General features: G+C 41.8%; 1 protein-coding gene across 2 annotated transcripts in view; it reads right to left on the bottom strand.

Moving 5' to 3' along the window:
* LOC131105854 (potassium voltage-gated channel subfamily B member 1-like) overlaps positions 1-16434 on the bottom strand; it is a 62396-nt gene that overhangs the window by 7615 nt on the left and 38347 nt on the right. The gene's annotated exons all lie outside the window — the stretch shown is intronic.

Genomic DNA, 16434 nt, shown 5'->3' with positions numbered 1-16434 from the left:
AGACACAACATTTTTCCAAGTGGAAAATTTTCAGAATTTTTTTCACTGTTGAAAAAATTTTTTCAAGTTGTTTTTACTGGCTTTTCCTGGACCTCCCATGCTCCCACGGCTTCATCGGTAGTCCCAGCAGGACCCCAAAATAGCAGACACAACACCTTTCCAAGTGGAAAATTTTCAGAATTTTTTTCACTGTTGAAAAAAATTTTTTCAAGTTGTTTTTACTGGCTTTTCCTGGACCTCACGGCTTCATCGGTAGTCCCAGTAGGACCCAAAAATGGCAGACACAACACTTTTCCAAGTGGAAAATTTTCTGAATTTTTTTCACTGTTGAAAAAAAAAATTTCAGGTTGTTTTTACTGGCTTTTCCTGGACCTCCCATGCTCCCACGGCTTCTTCGGTAGTCCCAGCAGGACCCAAAAATCAGACACAACACTTTTCCAACTGGAAAATTTTCAGAATTTTTTTCACTGTTGAAAAAAAATTTTTCAAGTTGTTTTTACTGGCTTTTCCTGGACCTCACGGCTTTATCGGTAGTCCCAGCAGGACCCAAAAATCGCAGACACAACACTTTTCCAAGTGGAAAATTTTCAGAATTTTTTTCACTGTTGAAAAAAAAATGTTCAGGTTGTTTTTACTGGCTTTTCCTGGACCTCACGGCTTCATCGGTAGTCCCAGCAGGACCCAATAATGGCAGACACAACACTTTTCCAAGTGGAGAATTTTCAGAATTTTTTTCACAGTTGAAAAAAATTTTTCAAGTTGTTTTTACTGGCTTTTTTCTGGACCTCCCATGCTCCCACGGCTTAATCAGTAGTCCCAGCAGGACCCAGTAATGGGAAACACAACACTTTTCCAAGTGGAAAATTTTCAGAATTTTTTTCACTGTTGAAAAAAAAATTTTCAAGTTGTTTTTACTGGCTTTTCCTGGACCTCACGGCTTCATCGGTAGTCCCAGTAGGACCCAAAAATGGCAGACACAACACTTTTCCAAGTGGAAAATTTTCAGAATTTTTTTCACTGTTGAAAAAATTTTTTTCAAGTTGTTTTTACTGGCTTTTTTCTGGACCTCCCATGCTCCCACGGCTTCATCGGTAGTCCCAGCAGGACCCAATAATGGCAGACACAACACTTTTCCAAGTGGAAAATTTTCTGAATTTTTTTCACTGTTGAAAAATTTATAAATAAATAAATCTGTTGTGATTGGTTGGAGTTTGAGATTGAGGAATTCAACTTTCTTCCTAGAAATGTTCTTTTTGTAATTATGACTTTATTCAACATAACATTTAGACTTTATTCTCATAATTAAAAAAAAATACATTATTTGTATTTTTTTGTTTGCAGTTGCTTTTTTTAAATATCTTTGCAAATATTTATATTTTTTATATCATTTTTTCTTGTAATATTATGACTTTATTCCCATAATAATATAATGTTTTCCTAGACCTAACTTATAAAATATTACCCTTTAACATTTCCACTTTATGTTACTAAAATTAGATTATTTTTCATTATGATATTACTTTTTTCTTTTGGAAATTCTCCTTTTTTTGTTACCAGATGACATTTTGCTCATAATATTTAGATTTTATTATTATTTATTATTTTATTTTATTATTATTATTTATTATCGGCTCATATGCAAAAAAGCCAATATCATGCATTCCTAATTCTAATGTGATGACAGGACCCCTTTAACAAAAGGAAGTGTTTTTGCGTCAACGTAAAAAAAAGCATATTCCATCAAGTTATGTCGGGTTAAAAATGCAGCATTTCCGCCGATATCGGCCATCTGTGTTGTGTAGCGCTTGTCCTTGTCAAAACCTTGAACCAGCGCTTGGCAGCACCAGTCTCCATAGTGAAAGCCAAATTCATCCAACCTACGTCGTGCCCCTCAACTACGTCCCCACACAAGGGGGGACGTGTTTGTTGAAATGCAGCATCCATCAAAGTTGTGATGACATCTAAAAAAAAAAAAAGCTGAATAGTTTGTGACCTATTTAAGGTTTCTTTCCAAAGCGTCGATGAAAGCTACTGTATTTCACCAGAAAAATAAGGTCAAAAACTATTTTTGCTGCACAGGAAAACACTCAAGGACAGAGGTGAGCAGACGGGATTTTCATATTCATATTCATATTCGCAATTGGAGCAGACACATGAAATCATAGAGGGTTTATTTCCATGACCAGTTGGGTTAAGTCGGGTCGGGAATTTAAAATCGAGACATTTTTTCCTTTACATAGTTCACTTGGCTGGTTTTTCTTTATTTTTCTCAAGCCTTTGAAAGCTATTAGATACGACGTTCACCAAATAATGAGCCCTCTTTGCTTTAATGTCTTATAAAATATTGTCTTATCTTATCCTATATCTTATAAATATTGTAATTTGTTATAATTAATTAATTAATAATTAATTATATATTATTATATATTATATATATAATATTTATATATAATATATAATAATATTTTTTAAATCAAACCTATATCTTATAAATATTGTAATTTTTTATTATTATATTATATATTATTATATATTATATATATAATATTTATATATAATATATAATAATATTTTTTTAAATCAAACCTATATCTTATAAATATTGTAATTTTTTATTATTATATTATATATTATATAAATAATATTTATATATAATATATAATAATATTTTTTAAATCAATTACAATAACATTTAATTCTAAATATTCATATTATTGAGAGTGTATACCAAAAAATATATATATATATGTATATATATAATTTTTTTATTGTATCGTTATATTTAATTGTAAATATTGACAAACTATAATAAATGTATATTTAATGATGATACTCCAACCTCTGTTCAACCAACCACAAACAGAGTGTTGCCAGGTGCATCGTCTACAAATTCTTCTGCAATTAACAACTGTGGCTGTAGGCAACCACCTGCTTGATTTTTATTTATTTTTTATTATATTAGATATTATTATACATTATATATATATACTTTTTTATCAATTACAATAACCTTTAATTCTAAATATTCCTATTATTGGAGTGTATACCTAAAAATATATAACATATATATAATTTTTTTATTGTATCGTTATATTTAATTGTAAATACTGACAAACTATAATGAAAGCATATTTAATGATGATACTCCAACCTCTGTTCAAGGTGTTGCCAGGTGCATCGTCTATAAATTCATCTACAATTAACAACTGTGGCTGTAGGCAACCACCTGGTTGACTTTTGCCTCATTAGTAACACCACACGGTGGCAGTGCCTCTGAGCGGTCAGCATCCAGATGCTTCATCTAGCTCGGCGTGCGCTTTAAAAATATCACTTTGCACTGTTGCTTACAGTGAAGTTGTCTGCGGCGTGAATGATGTCTTTGCCTTATCGCCATGGCAACATTGGTTCTGTTGCTGCTGTGTTGTTGTTGTTGTTGTTGTTGACATGCTTGTTAAGGTAAAGGTACACATTTTCCTTTTGTGGTGTGAGAGTTAAGGAGACCTTTGAGACGGCTTGGAATGATCTAATCTGCTGACTACAATCGGGTCTGGTCCTGGTGGCTGGGGTTAAGACGGGGGGTTAATATGTGCCTCTCCCGGTAGTCCTGTCCTCGGTCTTGAGCGTGAAATCCAGCGCAAGGTCAACGTGGAGGCTACGTCCCAGGATTATTCCCGCTCATAAGCTTTAATTAATCTTGACAGGGGACCGCTAGCACACCCACTTTGGCCTTTGCAGGGGGAGCAAAGCGGGAAAAGACTCAAATGTCCATTAAAGGGGCAGGGCAACATTTGAACTGTAACAGGACGTTCCCCCGAAATAGCCCGGCCTCGGCTCCCCAGAGAGGGCGGTGATGGATGAGAAGGCTGGTGGTGGACTCGTTAGAGGTTGCCACTAAATCACCAGAACCACAGGGAACGAAACATGTGACATATGTATTAACACCATCCTGAAAGGTGACAGGCCGCAACAGGAGTCATCGCTTTCTCCACAAAATGTCGGTCCGGGGGAAAGTAGAAAAAGTCCAGGGAGGCTGGAAAATGGGAAGATGGAAACACGATCCGCACAGCAACCGTGTCCGCAGCAAGTCGACGCACGCAGTAATGAATCACGCTAAATGCAAACGACAGCGTGCAACGCCCCCCGCCCGCCGCCCCAGCCCCGGCCCCGGCCCCTTCTCTCCACCTGAACATATTTTGTCTTGATTCACCTTTTCCATTCCCGCCGCCTCGTCGCTCCAAGATGGCAGCAGAGATTATAGACATGTGATCACACCAGCGGGGCGTCAAGAGAGAACACACTCATCCTGGTGATAGATCTTGGGACAAAGAGGGAACGAGGCACTCCCTGATCTTTGTGACGTTTGCCAAGATGACGCGTGCCATTTGAAGATCTCTATCAGCCAGTAGGACTGCATTACGTCACGACTTATGAAAATATATACAACACATATTCTTACCCATAACCCTGCCACGATAAAGCACCATGGAACATAGTTACCCCTGAACCTGACACCCGACCCTACCCCTGACCCCGAAGCTCCTAACACTACCCCGACCACTTTGAAGCACAGTGGCCTGTTACACCTAATCCTGACAACCGACCCTAACCCCCGAAATCCCTAACCCTACCCCTAACCACCGTTAAACACAGTGGCTTGTTAACCCTAATCCTGACAACCGACCCTAACCCCCGAAATCACGAACCCTACCCCTAACCACCGTTAAACACAGTGGCTTGTTAACCCTAATCCTGACAACCAACCCTAACCCCCGAAATCCCAATCCCTAACCGCTCTTAAACACAGTGTCTTGTTACCTCTAATCCTGACACCCTACCCCTAACCACGAAACCCGACCCCTACCCCAACCACCATGAAACGCAGTGGCTTGTTTCCCCTAATCCTGACAACCGACCCTAACCCCCGAAATCCCAAACCCTACCTTTAACCCTAACCACTCTTAAACACAGTGTCTTGTTACCCCTAATCCTGACACCCTAACCCCGAGACCCCGACCCCATCCACTATGAAACACAGTGGCTTGTTACCCCTAATCCGGAAACCCCGACCCCTACCCCAACCACCATGAAACACAATGGCTTGTTACCCATAATCCTGATAACCAACCCTAACCCCCGAAATCCCTAACCCTATCCCTAACCACCGTTAAACACAGTGGCTTGTTACCCCTAATCCTGACAACCAACCCCTAACCCCGAAACCCCGACCCCTACCCCAACCACCATGAAACACAGTGTCTTGTTACACCTAATCCTGACACCTGACCCTAACCCAAAGCCTGAAAACCCCTAACCCTACTCCACCCCAAACCACCATGGAACACAGTGGCCTGTTACAACTAATCCTGACAACCGACCCTAACCCAAACCCCCGAAATCCCTAACCAATTTTAAACACAGTGTCTTGTTAGCCCTAATCCTGACACCCTACCCCGACTGCAAATCAGAAACGTAGTCCAAGTAGTCTTTTTCTGTGTTTTTTTTTTGCCCAACTGAACCCTTAATCCTAGTACCAAACTAACACTGACCCCTAACCTCAACCCTTAACCCTAGCCCTACTCCTGATCCCTAACCTGAACCCGTAATCCCAGCCCAAACGCAACACCGACCCCTAACCTGAACCCTTAATCCTAGCCTTAACCGAGCACTGACCCCTAACCTGAACCCTTAATCCTAGCCCTAACCTAACATTGACCCCTGAACCCTTGCCCTGATCCCCAACTGAACACTTAATCCTAGCCCTAAACTAACAATGACCCCTAACCTAAACCCTTAATCTTAGCCCTAAACTAACACTGACCCCTAACCTAAACCCTTAATCCTAGCCCTACCCCTGACCAGTACATGCTAACCCCTAACCTGATTCTTAACCCAAAAACCAAACCATAAAGTGCCACTCACATAGACCAGAGACCATAGACCACAGAGTGCTCTGGCATCTGCGGCATCCGAAAAAAAAAGTTAGACCCCAAACGGATTCTTTCTTTCTGTTGTGGCGCCGGAGACGGAACGGCGCTGCTCGGAGCTAGTGTGATCCTGCAACAGGGATTTAAATCTTACGCAATTATTCCGGCGGCGGCCGCAACCGAGCCGCTACGGATTCAGTGTGAGCCCGGAGAACTTTCGGCCGTTGTTCCGCTTCCCAACCCTAACCCCACCCGGAAGCGTGGAGTGTTTGTGGAGTGTTCACACACACACACACACACACACACACACACACACACACACACACACACACTAATCCAATGCTAAACAGGCCTGTTGTCTTGTGTTACTTCATTACTTGTAATGATGATTGCTGTCGTCATGGCGACAGGCCGCCTCTCTTCCTGTTTGCATAAACTTGGAGGCGCTTAGGACTTCTGGTACTTGTTCACATCTGGCCAGAACGCCAACACGGATAACAAATTACAAACACACACCGATGTTCCTTCGCCCTGCCTTGCCTCGGCCGCCACGCAGAGCCAATATTTCATATCCTGCTGTCCTGGAAACGGGATAAGCCAGGAGGTCTGGCGTTCCCTTTGCTTTCATTACACAGGCGTGATGGAAAGAGAGATGGACAAGGAAGGAGGGGACGTCGGAGAGGATGAAGTCTCCAATTAGAATCCACGGCCCCCGTTGTTGACCACTGTACATCCTAGCCCTAATCTAACATTGACCCCCCGAATCCTTAATCCTAGCCCTAACCTAACACTGACCCCCGAACCCTTAATCCTAGCCCTAACCTAACACTGACCCCTAACCCGAACCCTTAATCCTAGCCCTAACCTAACACTGACCCCTAACCCGAACCCTTAATCCTAGCCTTAACCTAACACTGACCCCTAACCCGAACCCTTAATCCTAGCCCTAACCTAACACTGACCCCTAACCCGAACGCTTAATCCTAGCCCAAACCTAACACTGACCCCCCCGAACCCTAAATCCTAGCCTTAACCTAACACTGACCCCAAACCAAAACCCTTAATCCTAGCCTTAACCTAACACTGACCCCTAACCCGAACGCTTAATCCTAGCCCTAACCTAACACTGACCCCTAACCCGAACCCTTAATCCTAGCCTTAACCTAACACTGACCCCTAACCCGAACCCTTAATCCTAGCCCTAACCTAACAATGCCCCCTGAACCCTAGCCCTGATCCCTAACTGAACACTTAATCCTAGCCCTAACCTAACACTGAGCCCTAACCTGAACCCGTATCTCTTGCCCTACCCCTGATCCCTAACCTGAACCCGTATCCCTTGTCCTACCCCTGATCCCTAACCTGAACCCTTCATCCTAGCCCTAACCTAACAATGACACCTGAACCCTAGCCCTGATCCCCAACTGAACACTTAATCCTAGCCCTAACCTAATAATGACCCCTAACCTAAACCCTTAATCCTAGCCCTAACCCAACAATGACCCCTGAACCCTAGCCCTGATCCCCAACTGAACCCTTAATCCTAGCCCTAACCTAACAATGACCCCTGAACCCTAGCCCTGATCCCCAACTGAACACTTAATCCTAGCCCTAACCTAACAATGACCCCTAACCTAAACCCTTAATCCTAGCCCTAACCTAACAATGACCCCTGAACCCTTACCCTGATCCCCAACTGAACCCTTAATCCTAGCCCTAACCTAACAATGACCCCTGAACCCTAACCCTGATCCCCAACTGAATACTTAATCCTAGCCCTAAACTAACAATGACCCCTGAACCCTAACCCTGATCCCCAACTGAACACTTAATCCTAGCCCTAACCTAACAATGACCCCTGAACCCTAGCCCTGATCCCCAACTGAACACTTAATCCTAGCCCTAACCTAACACTGACCCCTAACCTGAACCCTTAATCCTAGCCCTAACCTAACAATGACCCCTGAACCCTAGCCCTGATCCCCAACTGAACACTTAATCCTAGCCCTGAAAAAGATGATTTATTATATTTGAATATAATATACGTTTACAGGACATTGATACAACAAAACAACAAGCTAGCTAGATAGCGAGTGACGGCTGTGAGTTTGGTGTCTGTGTCTTTAAGTGGCGCCGGTACGAGGCCAAGAGGAAGTGCTAAAAAGATGACTCGCTCGCACCAAACACAACAAACAACACGCTGACATTTGGCGCCGATGGATGACGACGCGTTCGAACAAAGACGAGTCTCATCGGCGTTTGGTCTTTTGGGTTTTTCCTTTGCGTCAGGCGGCCCGAGATGCTGATTCACGTCTGGCTCGGAGTCGCACTTTGCACAACGTGAGCTGAATCAATACAGGGATTCAATCACCTCGCCGCTCGCCCACTTTATTTTCACGTGGAGTGCGAGGTGGCGTGTCTAATCCTTTTATTGCGCCGCGTCTTCCCGGCCTTTGCCAATAAGCGTTTTCTTCCGTCTTTCACTGATGCTTGACCTTCCTCCTACGGGGAAGGTTGCCAGGTGGAGTGGGAGTTCCCCCCGTGGAATACCCCGGCTGTGATTGTGTTGTTGCTTTTATTTACGGCTGCGGTGGGAAGCACGGATGGAATTACACCATCGGTACACAAAGGCCATGACTTGCAATAGGAACACATGATGAGTGATATTACTGTAAATATAATATAATATATCAATCATGTCTGCCGTGTTGCATTCATGGATCTGTTAAACGGCCCAAATATATCCAGGGATAAACCACTATTATAAAATCAATCACTCCACGTGTGTGTGAGAAACAGGAAGAAAAGCTCTGACGAAGTCAACCCGTCCCCATTTCCAGTGAGTGACGGGACAAAAAGCTCTGATTTGGGGAGGAGTTGTTGTTGTTGTTTTTTCCCTGAAAATATTTTTAAATCTATTTTCTAAATATACGTATATTTGGAAGGGCTGCACAGTGGTCGAGTGGTTCTGGACATTGGATCCGAGTTCAATTCCACCCTCGGCCATCTCCGTGTGGAGTTTGCATGTTCTCCCCGTGCATGCGTGGGTTTTCTCCGGGTACTCCGGTTTCCTCCCACATTCCAAAAAAAAACATGCTAGGTTAATTAGCCACTCCAAATTGTCCATAGGTATGAATGTGAGTGTGAATGGTTGTTTGAATATATGTGCCCTGTGATTGGCTGGCTACCAGTCCGGGGTGTACCTCGCCTCTTGCCCGAAGTCAGCTGGGATAGGCTCCAGCAACCCCGAGGATAAGCAGTAAAAAATGAATGAATGAAATATATATTTGGGGTGTAGAGATTTTTACATGCAAGCTAACATATTTTATCTTTATATTTATTTAATATTGATCATATATTACATATAAATAATAAATGTATAATGTGTTTATTAATGACTTTTGAATATTTTAGTATTAGTATTATTATTATATTATTATTAGTATTATTAGTATTATTTTAGTAATATTTAGTATATTTTAGTTGTAATTAATTATATATTATGATTCATATTAAATAAAATGTATTAAAATGTATTAGGCAGGTAAAATATGTTGCCCATGAATTAAGTATGATAATGTCCACAAATATTTTGTGTTTTTTCCAATGAAAAAGTCTGAAAAAGCCAAGTCGACTTATCAGTCAACTGTCATTTTACCATCTTTAAAAAAAAAACAAACTACTAACAACACTAAATTCATCACACGTCAACTTAACTTAAAAGGGGTACCTGACATACAAACGTGTACCATTATGAGTTTAAAATGGAAAAAAAAAACAAGCTAACATTTTAAATTTTCCCATAAGCTATTGTGTCTGAGCAACACATTCATTGGGGCGCTGCAATGACATCGGCCTCTCTCTGGGCAGAACCCGACTGTATTTTACAGTAAAACATTGACAGTAAATATTTTCCGGTAAAATATGTTGCTAAAGTCGCAAAATCCGAGTTAGTCTGCTTTATTGTTTTTACTCGAGAGAAAAAGTCTGAAATGGTTTAGTCTAGTACCACCTGACTTCCGCCCCAAAACAGCCCCCCCCCCCCGTCACAGTCACAGACTCTTCTTCTTCAGGATCATTTGACCTTGAAGGGGACAGTTGCTGGAACACATGTCAGGCGTTTGTGGTCTCCTGTGCTGAGATGATGGATGACAGTGCTGCTGGATGCATGTGCAACACACCATGCACACTATGTGTCCTCTTAAAAGTGTGAAGGTGGTGCTAAAATGTGTGTGTGTGTTTTTGAGAGGTGTCAGGTTACTGTATATGTGTGTGTGGGATGTTATCAACCCGGGAATACTCCACTGGAAAAAAGGCCACGGGATGAGAAAAAAAGTGAAACACTAAAAACAACTTTGTGATGTCACAAAGGGGCTTACTTCCTTATATGGCCGTGGCCGTAAGCCAGATACAGCTCTCTCTCCACCCTCCCCCGAGTTCTGCTACTCTGTTTACTGGCCTCTCGCCTGAAGACAGTTGGGATAGGCTCCAGCACCCCCGTGACCCTTGTGAGGATAAGTGGTACAAAATGAATGAATGAATGCCCTGTGATTGGCTGGCCACCAGTCCAGGGTGTACCCCGCCTCTCACCCCAAGACAGCTGGGATAGGCTCCAGCACCCCCGTGACCCTTGTGAGGATAAGTGGTACAAAATGAATGATTGAATGCCCTGTGATTGGCTGGCCACCAGTCCAGGGTGTACCCCGCCTCTCGCCCCAAGACAACTGGGATAGGCTCCAGCACCCCCGTGACCCTTGTGAGGATAAGTGGTACAAAATGAATGATTGAATGCCCTGTGATTGGCTGGCCACCAGTCCAGGGTGTACCCCACCTCTTGCCCCAAGACAGCTGGGATAGGCTCCAGCACCCCCGCGACCCTCGTGAGGATAAGCGGTAGAAAATGAATGAATGAATGCCCTGTGATTGGCTGGCCACGATTCCAGGGTGTACCCCACCTCTCACCCGAAGACAGCTGGGATAGGCTCCAGCACTCCTGCGACCCTTCATGAGAATAAGCGGTAGAAAATGAATGAATGGATGCCCTTTGATTGGAAGGCCACCAGTCCAAAGTGTACCCCGCCTCTTGCCCCAAGACAGCTGGGATAGGCTCCAGCACCCCCGCAACCCTCGTGAGGTTAAGCAATAGAAAATGAATGAATGAATGCCCTGTGATTGGCTGGCCACCAGTCCAGGGTGTACCCTACCTCTAGCCCCAAGACAGCTGGGATAGGCTCCAGCACCCCCGCGGTAGAAAATGAATGAATGAGTTCTATTTTAGGGAGCTCCCTCCAGCCTCCCTAAAATAGAACTCATTCATTCATTTTCTACCGCGGGGGTGCTGGAGCCTATCCCAGCTGTCTATGGTCTTAAACCTTTCAGTCTGTGCTGAAGGGGCGGGGCTTGTCTAATGATGCCAAAACTGTAGTACATGTGTGTGTCATCCGAAACACTTTTATCAGAACCCCACTGACAGTCATGACTGTATGTACTCAGCGGTAATATTAATATTCGATACCCACACCTCGTTGTTGCTCAAGGGTCTTTGTTCAGTGTGCAAATGACAGCGGTGTTGGACGCCAGGGGGAAAGTACAAGCGATGCGTCACCATTAAATCTGTCAAAATTGAGCATTTGGCTGCGCTTTGCTTTGTGAAATTATCGCCGATTAATTTTTTTTATTGCACTCACTTTTGTTTATGACGCCCCAAACGACAACAGCAGGAACAACAAATCTGGAGCACAACGCCTGGAGCACAAATTGAGTCAGGATGAGAGCGGGAGCCATCTGCCCCGGATGACGCCACAGTCTCTTGTTGGGAACGGCGACTTATGCCCCGCCTTCTTGCACGTATGTCAATCATTCTGCATTAGAAAAAGTATTAAATGGCTAAATGCCTTCTTCCTTTTGACTAAATCATTTTTCCAGAAATGAATGAAGGAATAAATGATGGCTGTTTGGTGGTACAGTAAACCTCGGATATATCGGATTCAATTGTTCCCACTGGTTTTGTCCGATATAAGCGAAATCCGGAAGTCTGACACAAGGTCATTTTAAGTCCAACCCACTTTTATGGACCAACCCATAATAATGTCATTTAGAAGCACAGAAATATGAAATATTAAAGGAAAATTAGGTTGGGGTTATTTCAAAGTGGACCTATTTGAGTTGTGGACTCCTATAGAGCAGCTACACATAATAACCCACACAGAAAGCTTTCTAGATCTTCCACAATCTGCACCTATTCCAGCTGTATTTCCTTGGGAGTTTTAATTTGTTCTACGCATGGTTCGCCTCTCATGGCACGCCCACTCCGCTGTCATTGGTCCGCTTGTACAACTTGTACCCAGGAACTCCCATATAAGGACGCTGTTCTAAATTCCCAAAAAGTTCCTGTTTAATAATAATAATAATAATAATAATAATAATAGTAATACAGTAAACCTCGGATATTTTGTCCGATATAAGCGAAATCCGTTATATGCGTATAGCGGAAAATGTCCGTTTTACGCATATATGGGATTTATATCCGGTATATGTGTAAATGGGATTTTATCCGTTATAAAAAGGCACTTCCTTGACTATGTTTCCAATGTACCTGGACGCGCAGGCAACGCTGCAAACGCTGCAAATGACGTCGTATAGCGGCCTGTCACCATTCGGATTCGAATCGGAGCGCCACGATGCGGCCATCCGATATATGCCAGGGAAATTTCATGGAAATGCATTGGAACGGGACTGGAGATTTTGTCCGAAATAGGCGAAATCCGTTGTAAAAAATCCGATATATGCAATGAATTTTTATTGGAAATGCATTACAGAAAAATCGGTTCTTTTTTTATCGGTCCGTTGTGAGCGAATTTCCGATATATCCGAGTCCGATATATCCGAGGTTTACTGTATATTCTTTTTTTTTTTTAGTTGGGAGCTGATATTTTCCTGAAACTTACCTATGTTGTATGCGAGGGAAATTTCATGGAAATGCATTGGAACGGGACTGGAGATTTTGTCCGAAATAGGCGAAATCCGTTATAAAAAATCCGATATATGCAATGAATTTTTATTGGAAATGCATTACAGAAAAATCGGTTCTTTTTTATCTGTCCGTTGTGAGCGAATTTCCGATATATCCGATATATCCGAGTCCGATATATCCGAGGTTTAAAAAGCTTTTCAAAAGCTTTTGCAACTGAACGGACTGAACGGGTATTTTTTTAGGGTCGGTGACCTCGTTCATTACGTTCACAAAAACGAACTAGTTATTTTGACCTATTCGTTCATGACTGACACACCACGAATCTCTAATATAATACACTGCAATATCTCAGTTCCACGAAGTCGGATCTTCATCATAATTGGTACAAATAATAAAGACAACACATGGACGCTATATTTACGTCACATCTCAATTCATCTCAACGCCGCCCAAGTTATGCATATTAAGATATTACCTTTATGACTCTTTAGAACGCTAGAATTCACTCATTGTTGTTTCCGATGGGAACGTTTGTCGGAACCCGCTGCCCCCACCCCACAAAAGCCACATATGGTCATCCTAAGCGTTGCTGCGCTGATGCGTTGATTGCACAAGAGGGGGATGGGAGGGGGGGGGGGCAAATGGGTTTTGGATGCACAACTAATTTGTTAGCCCATCAGTTGCAGCTTGGAGCAGATTAGAAGTGATGATGATTACGTCAGACAACAAAGTCCATGACCCCACAGAGAGAGAGAGATTTCAGGGAACCATTGATTGGGTTTTGTAACATCAGATACTGTACTTTGCTTTTACAGCAGCGCCACAAACATGGCCGACATCACCGCTTGTTACCGTCATCTTGCAATATTGTTGATCCTAACTGGTCCCAGTCGCCGTGTCACCATGGCGACAAATTCACCGCGTTGAACTCGTGAAAGCCTGACAATTCTTCTGTGTAGATACTGTATACCAGTGGTCTCAAACACGCGGCACGTGGGCCAAATGTGGCACGCAGGGCACTAGTTTAAGGCCCCCGCCTTGATATGAAAGTTTAATGTTTGATATGGATGCTGTATGGTATCATGTACCCAGAAAAAATGATTACGTTTGATTCATGTTCATGTTAAAGGTTAAATAACTGTTAATAGTTATCCTCCCTATCCGTGTGGAAGTGGTAAGTTTTTGGCGATTTAAGTTGAAAGGAAATAACTTGAAGGCTACCGTTTAGGTCGCGAGCTCTCTAGTTTGCGAGTTAGCATGTGTCTCAAGACCAGGGGTCTCAAACACACGGCTCGTGGGCCAAATGTGGCACGCAGGACACTAGTTTAAGGCCCCCGCCTTGATATGAAAGTTTAATGTTTCATATGGATGCTGTATGGTATCATGTACCCAGAAAAAATGATTACGTTTGATTCATGTTCATGTTAAAGGTTAAATAACTGTTAATAGTTATCCTCCCTATCCGTGTGGAAGTGGTAAGTTTTTGGCGATTTAAGTTGAAAGGAAATAACTTGAAGGCTACCGTTTAGGTCGCTAGCTCTCTAGTTTGCGAGTTAGCATGTGTCTCAAGACCAGGGGTCTCAAACACAGGGCTCGTGGGCCAAATGTGGCACGCAGGACACTAGTTTGAGGCCCCCGCCTTGATATGAAAGTTAAATGTTTGATACGGATGCTGTATGGTATCATGTACCCAGAAAAAATGATTACGTTTGATTCATGTTCATGTTAAAGGTTAAATAACTGTTAATAGTTATCCTCCCTATCCGTGTGGAAGTGGTAAGTGTTTGGCTATTTAAGTTGAAAGGAAATAACTTGAAGGCTACCGTTTAGGTCGCTAGCTCTCTAGTTTGCGAGTTAGCATGTGTCTCAAGACCAGGGGTCTCAAACCCACGGCTCGTGGGCCAAATGTGGCACGCAGGACACTAGTTTAAGGCCCCCGCCTTGATATGAAAGTTTAATGTTTGATATGGATGCTGTATGGTATCATGTACCCAGAAAATATGATTACGTTTGATTCATGTTCATGTTAAAGGTTAAATAACTGTTAATAGTTATCCTCCCTATCCGTGTGGAAGTGGTAAGTTTTTGGCTATTTAAGTTGAAAGGAAATAACTTGAAGGCTACTGTTTAGGTGGCTAGCTCTCTAGTTTGCGAGTTAGCATGTGTCTCAAGACCAGGGGTCTCAAACACACGGCTCGTGGGCCAAATGTGGCACGCAGGACACTAGTTTGAGGCCCCCGCCTTGATATAATCTTGATTTGTTTATTTATTTTTCATCTTATTTTGGTTAGAAAAATAAAAATTAAGATATTTGAGAACAGTGGAATGTTTTATCTGTATACTGTTATGATTCCGTGTGTGTTTTTTTTTTTTCCCATGAAGCAATGATTAGAAACTAGCTAGACTTTGGTTGCCAGATGGCGGCAAACTGCGCTTTAATCATCAGCGTCTCAGGACTAGTTCTAAAAGCATTCTCTCCGCCGAGTCTCCTGTGGAGAGTAAAGCATCCGGCTGAAGCATCGCTACATCATAATGCTCCTTGGAACTATATGGCGGACTACAAATCTGTCCTGGGCCTCCTAACAATCCCCCCTTTGAGGTTGTGTTGAATTTTCTGCAGTAGCATTCAAACCATGGCAGGTGGGCTCCGTTTACAGTACTCGGTGATATGAGCATCCAATGCCATAATGGGTACCATAGTGCGTGTCAATATAGTGATATATATAGCACATCATGACTGGTTCAAGACTCTTCATCCTTGTATTTAGCAAATTTATTTTATTCATAAATTAATTTTATTAATTTTTATTAATTTTTTTTTTGTTTTTAAAAATTTTTTCAAATTTTTTTTTTTGTCTTGTACCAAAGTACTCGGTGATATGAGCATCCAATGCCATAATGGGTACCATAGTAAGTGTCAATATAGTGATATATATAGCACATCATGACTGGTTCAAGACTCTTCATCCTTGTATTTAGCAAATTTATTTTATTCATAAATTAATTTTATTAATTTTTATTAATTTTTTTTTTGTTTTTAAAAATTTTTTCAAATTTTTTTTTTTGTCTTGTACCAAAGTACTCAGTGATATGAGCATCCAATGCCATAATGGGTACCATAGTAAGTGTCAATATAGTGATATATATAGCACATCATGACTGGTTCAAGACTCTTCATCCTTGTATTTAGCAAATTTATTTTATTTATAAATTTATTTTATAAATTTCTATTAATTTTTTTTTAGTTTTTAAAATTTTTTTCAATTTTTTTATTTTTTGTCTTGTACCAAAGTACTCGGTGATATGAGCATCCAATGACATAATGTGTACCATAGTAAGTGTCAATATAGTGATATATATAGCACATCATGACTGGTTCAAGACTCTTCTTCCTTGTATTTAGCAAATTTATTTTATTTATAAATTTATTTTATAAATTTCTATTAATTTTTTTTTAGTTTTTAAAAATTTTTTCAATTTTTTTTATTTTTTGTCTTGTACCAAAGTACTCGGTGATATGAGCATCCAATGCCATAA

Source organism: Doryrhamphus excisus, chromosome 18 (genome assembly GCF_030265055.1).
Source record: "Doryrhamphus excisus isolate RoL2022-K1 chromosome 18, RoL_Dexc_1.0, whole genome shotgun sequence".
Taxonomy (NCBI): domain Eukaryota; kingdom Metazoa; phylum Chordata; class Actinopteri; order Syngnathiformes; family Syngnathidae; genus Doryrhamphus; species Doryrhamphus excisus.
This window is presented reverse-complemented; position numbering and strand designations above follow the sequence as displayed.